This window comes from Cyclopterus lumpus, chromosome 5 (genome assembly GCF_009769545.1).
Source record: "Cyclopterus lumpus isolate fCycLum1 chromosome 5, fCycLum1.pri, whole genome shotgun sequence".
NCBI classification, from domain to species: Eukaryota; Metazoa; Chordata; class Actinopteri; order Perciformes; family Cyclopteridae; genus Cyclopterus; species Cyclopterus lumpus.
This window is the reverse complement of record NC_046970.1, coordinates 19,194,077-19,203,344: the sequence shown is the minus strand read 5'-3', so window position 1 is coordinate 19,203,344 and position 9,268 is coordinate 19,194,077.

Below are 9,268 nucleotides of genomic sequence, written 5' to 3'. Positions count from 1 at the left end.
TATGGGCTCCCGAGAGACTTCCCCAGAGAGGGGTTTGTATCAGTCCTGCATGATGGCGTCTGTCTGAAAACAATAGTTACAAATGGCATGAGAAATTCTTCTACATCTATCTATCTATCTATCTATCTATCTATCTATCTATCTATCTATCTATCTATCTATCTATCTATCTATCTATCTATCTATCTATCTATCTATCTATCTATCTATCTATCTATCTATCTATCTATCTATCATCTATCTATCTATCTATCTATCTATCTATCTATCTATCTATCTATCTATCTATCTATCTATCTATCTATCTATCTATCTATCTATCTATCTATCTATCTATCTATCTATCTATCTATCTCTATCTATCTATCTATCTATCTATCTATCTATCTATCTATCTATTTATCTATCTATCTATCTTTTCAATTCAATATTACAATAATAACAATACTTAAGTGATTTGTATTAACTAAAAAAAGAGAATAAAGTGTATCTATAGGTGCGTTTATTCCTCTGTTTTTGATATGAAACGCTCCCCAGACACCATTTTGCTGTTAACCCACAGTGACTTCATGCTCTCCATCATCCTTTTGACGTGAGTTCACTCTCCTGCTGCGACACATTAACATTGTAATTGCCTTTTTTTGAGCACAATAAACTGAGCTAGTCCGTGGGGACCCGCATTGCCTCGGGCTGGCACAAAGCTATGCCATCGATTTTTCACACACTGCCTGTAAAATAAATAAATAAATAAATCTCAAGCCATCAGCATACATGGACCTCGACATACATATTTTTAAAAATTATTATTCATGTTTAAAATTCTGCAGATGATGTAGGTGATGTATGTATCATGCTGTGCATATCTGACAATTGACTCAAGGCAAATACAATGAATTGTGGAATAATGGAGCTAATTATTGTTTTAAATGAGCTATTTCAATGACTTCAAATGCCCATATTCTCAGTTGTTATTATTGTGTCAGAGTGAGTAGTAGAGCAAGGAAGACGTCTTCTGTATTGATCAGGACTTAAAGCTTTAGAAAACCCATTTATATATATCACACATAATCCACTACAGTAGTGAGAACTCCTGTAGTATTGATGTGTGTGTTTGTGGTGGTCTCACTCCAAGTAAAATAGTGTGTGTCTGCATATGCGCAAATCTGTTAAGTGTGTGGATATAGTGTGACTGTGTGTGGTCTTGTCGCCCAGAGCAAAGTCAATAAAGGAGCAGACCTCAGTGGCTGGTTAACTGAAGTGTAATAGTTTTGTTCTCATTAAAGTTTCATGTCATGAGAGCAGCAACATCTTGTCAGCTCTCACAGGGATTCCCCCTGCACGTTTAAACCAGACTGCATGTTGACTGAGAGCCGAGAGGTTCGCGGTGCTTCATCCTGCAGCACTTGACACAGTCACAATGACACACGGTGACAGGGGCAGTTGGCCACCAGGACAGCTGCCTGCGGAGCAACCTGTGTGGAAGTAGCAGCATCGTGGTAGCAGGTTTATCGTCTTTTAAATCCATATATTTTATATTTTACTGTGAGACTTCATGCATCAACAAATTAGTTTGACCTTTTATCTCTGTTTTAAGGACAAGAATGAACTTTAAATCTCAATTAGTTAATACCTTCAGGTTCCCAGCCCACATGAAAAACATAAACAACTACCTGGTTGCTCCTGTTTCCTGTCTCAATGCTTAGCTAGACAAACATGAGAGAGTGGTATCCATCTAGCTTTTGCCAACAAAGTGAATATGCATATTTACAAATGTCAAACTGTTTCTTCAACAACATATAGATAAATCAAACCCCATGTAGCCACTGAAGTCTACATCCATCTGTCATGTCATACAGGAACAGTTTAACTCAAAGATCATTCTAACAAACAAAATGACAGAAATATAGGCCAAAACAAATTGAGGATATCTTATCCTTAAAAAGCCAATATGTAATCTCCTTGAGTTGCTTGCGTTCAGTTCCCTTCATGTCTCTAAAAAACATTTCACTTGCCGAACAAGTGTTTCTTTCTCGGAGCATAAATTGTTTTATTTCTTTGAACTAGATCCTAGATCAAAAGCTGAAGACAGGGAATCCCTTTTTCAAATTAGCACTGATGCTTTGTTTATTCTAACGCATCCCTGTGTTTTTATTAGCGTAAGCCATCTATTTCCTCTCCCCTTCCAGCCTGAATGATTCATTGAAATGCACATCTTGTTTGCAATTGACTACATTCACAACCTGCTGAAAGCTTTTTGTTCCGTCCCTGTGATGTCGGAAGGCCTTCAAACAGCTTTTGATTTAATTGAAACTCGCAGCGCTCATGGAGAGTGCTCGGAGCTTAATAAAGGCAACCGTTGGCCATGTTGCATCCAGGTTTATGAATAAAAACCATGTATTCGTTTGAAAATGTTTTTTTTTCCCCCCTCCGCGTCCTCCCATCCCCCCACAGTCGAACAGCGCAGCCACTCTGGGCTGTCATTAACTGCTACACGAACATGTACGACACACACACACACACACCAGGAGAATAGATGTTACTATTGATTTCTGGGCTGATGTGCCAGACGTTGCACAAATACAGAAGCCTGGCCACAAAAGGTGTTTTTGTCTTTCGAGAGCTCTAATCGTTCTGCAACACCAGGCCAGTGATCGGCTCTATATTTAGACAGCCGGTCAATGCAGCTGTGGAACAGACAACAATGCTCTATCGCTCTGAACTAGTTTGACCGGAGCCACTCGTACCTGCAAGACTTGGTATAGAGCCTACTCCCTACTGGCTTTGAAAATAGAAGGAGGAGCCCAGTAAATTAACATGAATGCTTGTGTTCTCAATCAATCTCTCATATTTCTTTTTCTTGTTATTTTCAACAAATCCCATGTGAAGACCAAAACCAAAATCAATGGAGTCTGATATCACTTGTTACTCTGTGAGATAGACCTCCATTGTTGTCCAAGAAACTACTACAAATGACCCACAATGTTGCCCTGGGTGATATGTTACCTTCACTGCAAACAACATGGGCCCTGTAGTTTATTTTAAGTCTATCCCACACACCTCGTAGTGCTATAAATACTCATTAACACACCAAATGTGTATTTATCAGTAACTGAAAATAGACCCCTATTTACTCCCGTTTTAGTAACATTTGATAAAGACTGTCGTGCCCAACTGTTTTAGAAAATAAAAGGACATTTCTAACCAGTGTGTATAGATTAAAAAAAAAATCTTGTTAAACTCTCTCTGACAGTATTATATTCTACAGTGTGTTTATTGAAGCTGCATGATCACATCCAGTGAAACATTAATTTACACCAAATGTAAATATTCTACTTCTCTTATGTCCCCCGCATTAAGCGTGATACCAACTTGATACCAACACAATCACTTTGTATTTATATTGTATTCTTACATTTTCAGTCATTTAATATCATTTATTGTATACCTCTTGGGTTTACAGCTGTTTATTTTATGGCTTAAACTTTTGCATGCTTCCTTAAATGTATCTCAAGGTTTAGACAACATCTATACATCCAATCATTTTTGCACACACTATATTTTAGTTTTGTTCTTTTAATGGAACCAAACATATATTATTTTACACAATTATAAAGCCTTAAAAACGTGGTTTCACATCTAAATCTTTTTGTTATGGTTAAAAACTAAAGTAGCAGGTGCGGTGCTTAAATATTTACAGGTTTTAATGCGTTTTTAAATATATTTAATGATGTTTTAGAAATATGGTCTAAAATCGAGTTATACATTGCCAATAAATTCTGATCTTTATAAAGCATAGAGGCAACGTTGAAATGACATTCCGAAATGAACAGTGTTCTCATGTAGGAAACCATTACACTTATTAATACGCTAATTCAGAAAATACATTTTCAGGGCCTTTATTAATATTATCAAAACATTACATCACTCTGCATGCTTCTGTTATTCTCTCAAACGCAACTTTCATTCACTTCCATTCACTTCCATTGACAGACTGGAGGCCATCTAGCCTGGTGTGTCAGTGAGCTGCGTCCCCGAGGGCAACTCCAGTAACACATCTCATACAAACCAGTCAATAAACTCAACTTCTCTCACTCCTCTCAACACCGGCCCTCAGGCTGTCTCCGTCGGTGTCTACAATCCAACACTGATTGCTTTCTGATCTCCCTCTCGTACTGTTTAAGAAGTACATTGAGGAACACATGCACGAGTGCAGAGGGCACGCTGACAGACAGGAAACACACACACACACACACACACACACACACACACACACATATACAGTTCTTTTTTTACATCTCAGGAGAATCCTTTAGATGTTTAATTTCTATCCACATGCTCGGAACTAATAGGGGGAAACATTTTGCCTCTATACTGGGTCCATTAACAATAAGATTTATAGGCATGAGTTTTGTTTATATAAATTAAAAAGCTATTGAACACAATGGCATGAATACGCAAAGTTTGACCAAACTGCTATCTCATAATCTTCATAATCGTGGCGTTGGTCTATATTGTATTTACTGCACTAATAACTGGTGTCTGTACGGTTCGTATACTTGTTTGTTTATTGGAGCTTGTTTCAGTAGAATTCCCCGCAACACAATATATAGACGTCTTAGACACAACTGTCTTAGACATAACCTGTAAATGATCATTTATTGATAATGTTAGTTATCAAAAAAAAAAACGTAAACAGTTTTAACAAAAATGTTGGCCATATCTTACTAATTTCCCCTTTGTTAGCTCGTGATGGCAGCCACATTTTCCTTTATATTTTGAGTTTTGACTAGGGGAAATAGCCATAACTGATGTTACATTTAACTTGAGAAAAATAATGTTTTATAGTGACTTTAAATGTCTTCATTTACTGGCTTTACCTTGTAAAATAAAGGCCTTATGCTCCCCAGATTACAACAACATTTTCCATACTCACCATTGATTGTAAACATGTTACACTGCCATGAAATGACCGTGGGTAAATGATAGATATGTGGAGAAAGAGGCTGGCTCAAATGAACTGCAACCTCAGATATGCAAAGCAGGACGGCTCTATTTTCACCCTAATTTTTCTTACCTCCCTGTATCTTTGGGCGTTTGACAGAAACACAAATCAGCAGCATCTGTCTGACCACAGCCTCTTGCTTTGGTCTCCAGTGGACACTGTGTTCCCGAAGCTGAGCAGGTAAAGAACCGCCCGCATCTCCACTTGAATGTGTTATTGCTGGAAACAGGATTATGTTTAATTATCACGAGAGTGTTGAGGGCTGAATTCAACAAAACCTGAAGGACCATACTAGTGGGTTTGCACATTTAAGCCCATTAACTACAATGTGCATACCTTTACTACATTATAATCTACCACCTACGTTCAACAAGCAAACTAAAAATAAGTTCCTAACTTCAAAGAAGCCTTTTGTTTTAGTTGATACCAGTATGGCATGAAAAACAATTTGCAGAGAAGCAAGGCATCTCTGTATTTTGAAAAGAGATATTTAATCACAGTCAATATTTAATCACTTACCACATTATCTCCATGTGGCATTGCATTTGCAAGCAGGGACTGGACTACCAGATGACACATTATGAACAAACTTGAACACTTTAAAAAGTAATGCACCACCACGGTTTTGCAAAACTAATGTAATGTAATTAAATAATTGAATTTGTTGGTTTAACAATCTCAATCACATGTTACTTATCTAAAATAATGCCACGCTGAATTGAACAAAAACCAGTGGCTATACCTAATGAAGGACCTCCAAAGTTATTCTTTGAATCTCCAACAACTCCTTCAAATGACATGTTCTCTACCGATGTGAGAGACTGCACAAGGATGTTCGCCTTTGATCTCAACATTACAATCAACCTAAAAATGTGACTTCTTGCCTGAGTTAATATGCGACTGAAATTATGCACTTATGAACTTGTGAATACCACAAGAGGTGGACGTTCACGTGGGCTCATTTCATTAACATGGTAAACACGAAACCCATTTGATGGCAGCAATTGCTCAAAGAAACCAAAGGTAATTGATCCTGTGTTGAAGGTCAATGTTTTGTTGACACATTCATCCATATCCATCCAACAGACTATAGTCATGATTCTTACATCTGCTAGAGGGCTTTATCACGTGAACATATACATGTATGTTATTTTGGGGGATTTGCTGAAGCGCCGGATGTTCTTTTTTTTTGGAAGGACAGTCCCACTTGAGGAAATAGTTACTTTTAATACAAAATGTACACGTTATATACTAGATACTCTGGTATACCTCCAAAACAGCAGTCCTCTTTATAGTCCTCTTCATTCACTCCTCAGAATATTCCTCTTACATCCAGTCAGTTCAGCCTGTGTATATATAAACATAAGTAAACATCCTTCTCGTCATATCTGCTGCAACAGAAGTCAAGCTTTTAGATGACACCTCTCCCTAATTCAATCTTGAATGTAGCTTATCACTTTCCACCCTGATCTGAAATGTTTGTCCCCCTTTAGGTGGGCGAGATAACATCTCTATTGTGCGGTTGTGTTTGGTTGAGATAAACAGCAAACAATATTAAACACCTCCATATCTGCAGCTCTTCTCTCCTCGCACAATCCAGTTCTCACTCTCACTGCTGCCTTATTGCATTTCGATGCCACAGCTCTCTGTATTCTCCTGTAATGTGTCCCCCCCCCACCCCTCCTGACTGTAGTGGTATCTCCCAGCGGCGACATTTGTATTTCCAGTCAGTTTGTGTTTTCTTGCTCCTTGTTTTTAGCCATGCTAAGAGTTGTATCTACATGTGGTTGATTAGTTCAGCCTGAAATATCTCACTATTGGATGGGTGTAATGTGATCTGCAGTCCTAATTAGTTTAGTATTTTAGCATTTCAGTAGTTTCATTTTTCTCTTTATCCTCGCTACCATCTAGTCATCAACAATTCTGGCTTTTGTGTCTCTTCTAACTTATCCTTCACCTCTCCTCTGTCCTCTCCTCCATCCTTTCTTCTTCTTCCATCTTTCTCTTGTTTAAACTTCATCTGTTTCTTTGATCCCCGCTTGCCCTCTCCTCTTCCTCTTCTTCTTTCCCTCCCTGGCTGTGTCCTCTCTCCCTCTGCTCGGTTGTGATCATACCTCCACCCGCGCACCTGACTGCAGATAATCACCCGAGGAGAAAGAAGGGGAAAAAAACCCTCAGTTTTTATCTGCAGCCACAGCTGCAATTCATTGTAGAGTGTTGAATGAAGGGGAGAGATTAATAGCACCCCCACCCCCCTTCACTCTCTCCTTCTCTTCTTTTTTCCCTTTCCTCCACTCTCTGTCAATGCTGTCTCCCACAGCTGGTGCTTTCTGAACGGTGAAAAGGCCCAGCTCCATTTGAATGCCCCATTTTGAATTCGCTGAACAGCAGCTGTAAATAATAGGCTGTTTTCGGCGGAGAAGATGATCATGTCTCAGATTAAGTTGCACACTGGCTCAAAACGTGTCCCCCTTTTGATTGTTTGGTTTTTCACACATTTGTTTGGTCTTAAAATGAGCTTCTGAGTTCTACGACTAGAGAATTACGACTAACAAACTACTTTGAGGCAGTTTTGAACGGCTGTGTATTTAGAGGCAGTTTAGTGGATGCTGAGAGAAGCTATTAAAAACAACCATTTCCTCTTGCAATTACAAAAAGGACACATTTGACCCTGAGGCAGTGCAGCTCAGCTTGATATAGATGTCGCAGGGGAGCAGTGGTTTGTGTAAAATGGCACACTGGCAGAATGAACAAAAACACTTTGCTTTGGCCCAGACAAGAAAGGGGGACAAAACTGGTCCAGGCTATAATCTGTACCGACTACCTGTCCTTTTCTGCAAACATCAAGGAAAAAACACGGCTTCAAATCAAATTACTTTAAAATTCATTCAAGGTTTAAGGTTTGGCTCTGGCTTGCTTTTAAAATAACACAGGATCACACACACTTAGCATTTACAGCCTCATCTTTCTATATACAGCATTATAATGTTTTCGATTCAAGCGTTTTGTCATATTTACCTTTCAACTCTTTTTGTATATCACTGCTGTCCTGGAAAACCATGTACCTCCAACATGTTACATGAGCGAAGATGAACAGCTTTGTTTTCAGTTTCTTCAGATCTTCTAGGTTTTTAGATGGTTTATGTATTTTAACAAGTGGGTCTCAATACTTAATCCTCAGTTTTTCAAATTTGGAGATGTATTGTTTTCACTGACCAAGTCCATATGATGGGAAAGTGTATTCTGTTATTACTGCTTGAAGAATGTGTTGATGTATGAGTGCCTACTTTACTGATTGTACCTTCTGTAGAGCAGATACATTTCACAGAATCAGTTATAATTTGGGGTCATTTTGGTTGCTCCCCATCCAACAGCAGCAGCTTTCAACGACAACAGTTACTGATGTGAAGTTTGTGTATCAGTTTATCCCCCCCCCCATCACTCACCTGTATCATAAAGGAGAAGGATACATTGTGGTCTGTGTAACATTGTGCAAGCCGTGTGTAAATACCATCAATATTTTCTCAGTGGATGTGGTTGATTAGTTTGAATTTGGTTACATGCATGATATTTTTGAAAATATTATACATAATTTGGTCTGAGCCTTCGTGTCATTTACAGTGACAAAGAGACATTATAGCGTTTTCCCTGACACCTGGAAATGATTAAACAAATGAATATAAACGTTTCCTATAAGTGACAGACAATTAAAACATGAACAACATTTGAGAAATGTCAGAAATGTTAGATGTGCAAGCGCATTTTGGATTTTGAAATTACATATTGCTTAAAAACACTATTACCAAGCACTATAAACTAAACTGTAAAAGAAATTATGAATAATTTACAAAGAATTGCAAAATAAATTCACTTTAAGAGGGAAAAAATATGCAACAATAAAAAGAAAAAAAAGAAAGAGACAGACAATTGTATTTTAGGTAAAAAAAAAAGAAGAAACAAAAGAAACACCCTATAGATTGTTATCTGAGATTATCTATCTCTGTTCCTTATCTCCAATAAACGGTCGTGCTACTCCGTAGATCCTCAGAGATCCACTGTTCTCAAACGCTCTGACATTATTTCTGCCTCGTGGAGTCGCATGGCTCTCCACTCCACTGTGTGAAGGGGTGTCTGGGGACGTGGACACGGGTCGCAGGGAGCGCCGCATCAGGGCATCGAGCTCCAGCCGAGTGGGAATTCATGTTGATTTTCATGGTTGGCTAAACCTGTTTTGCCAGCTGCCATTTATGCTCAGACATTCATTCT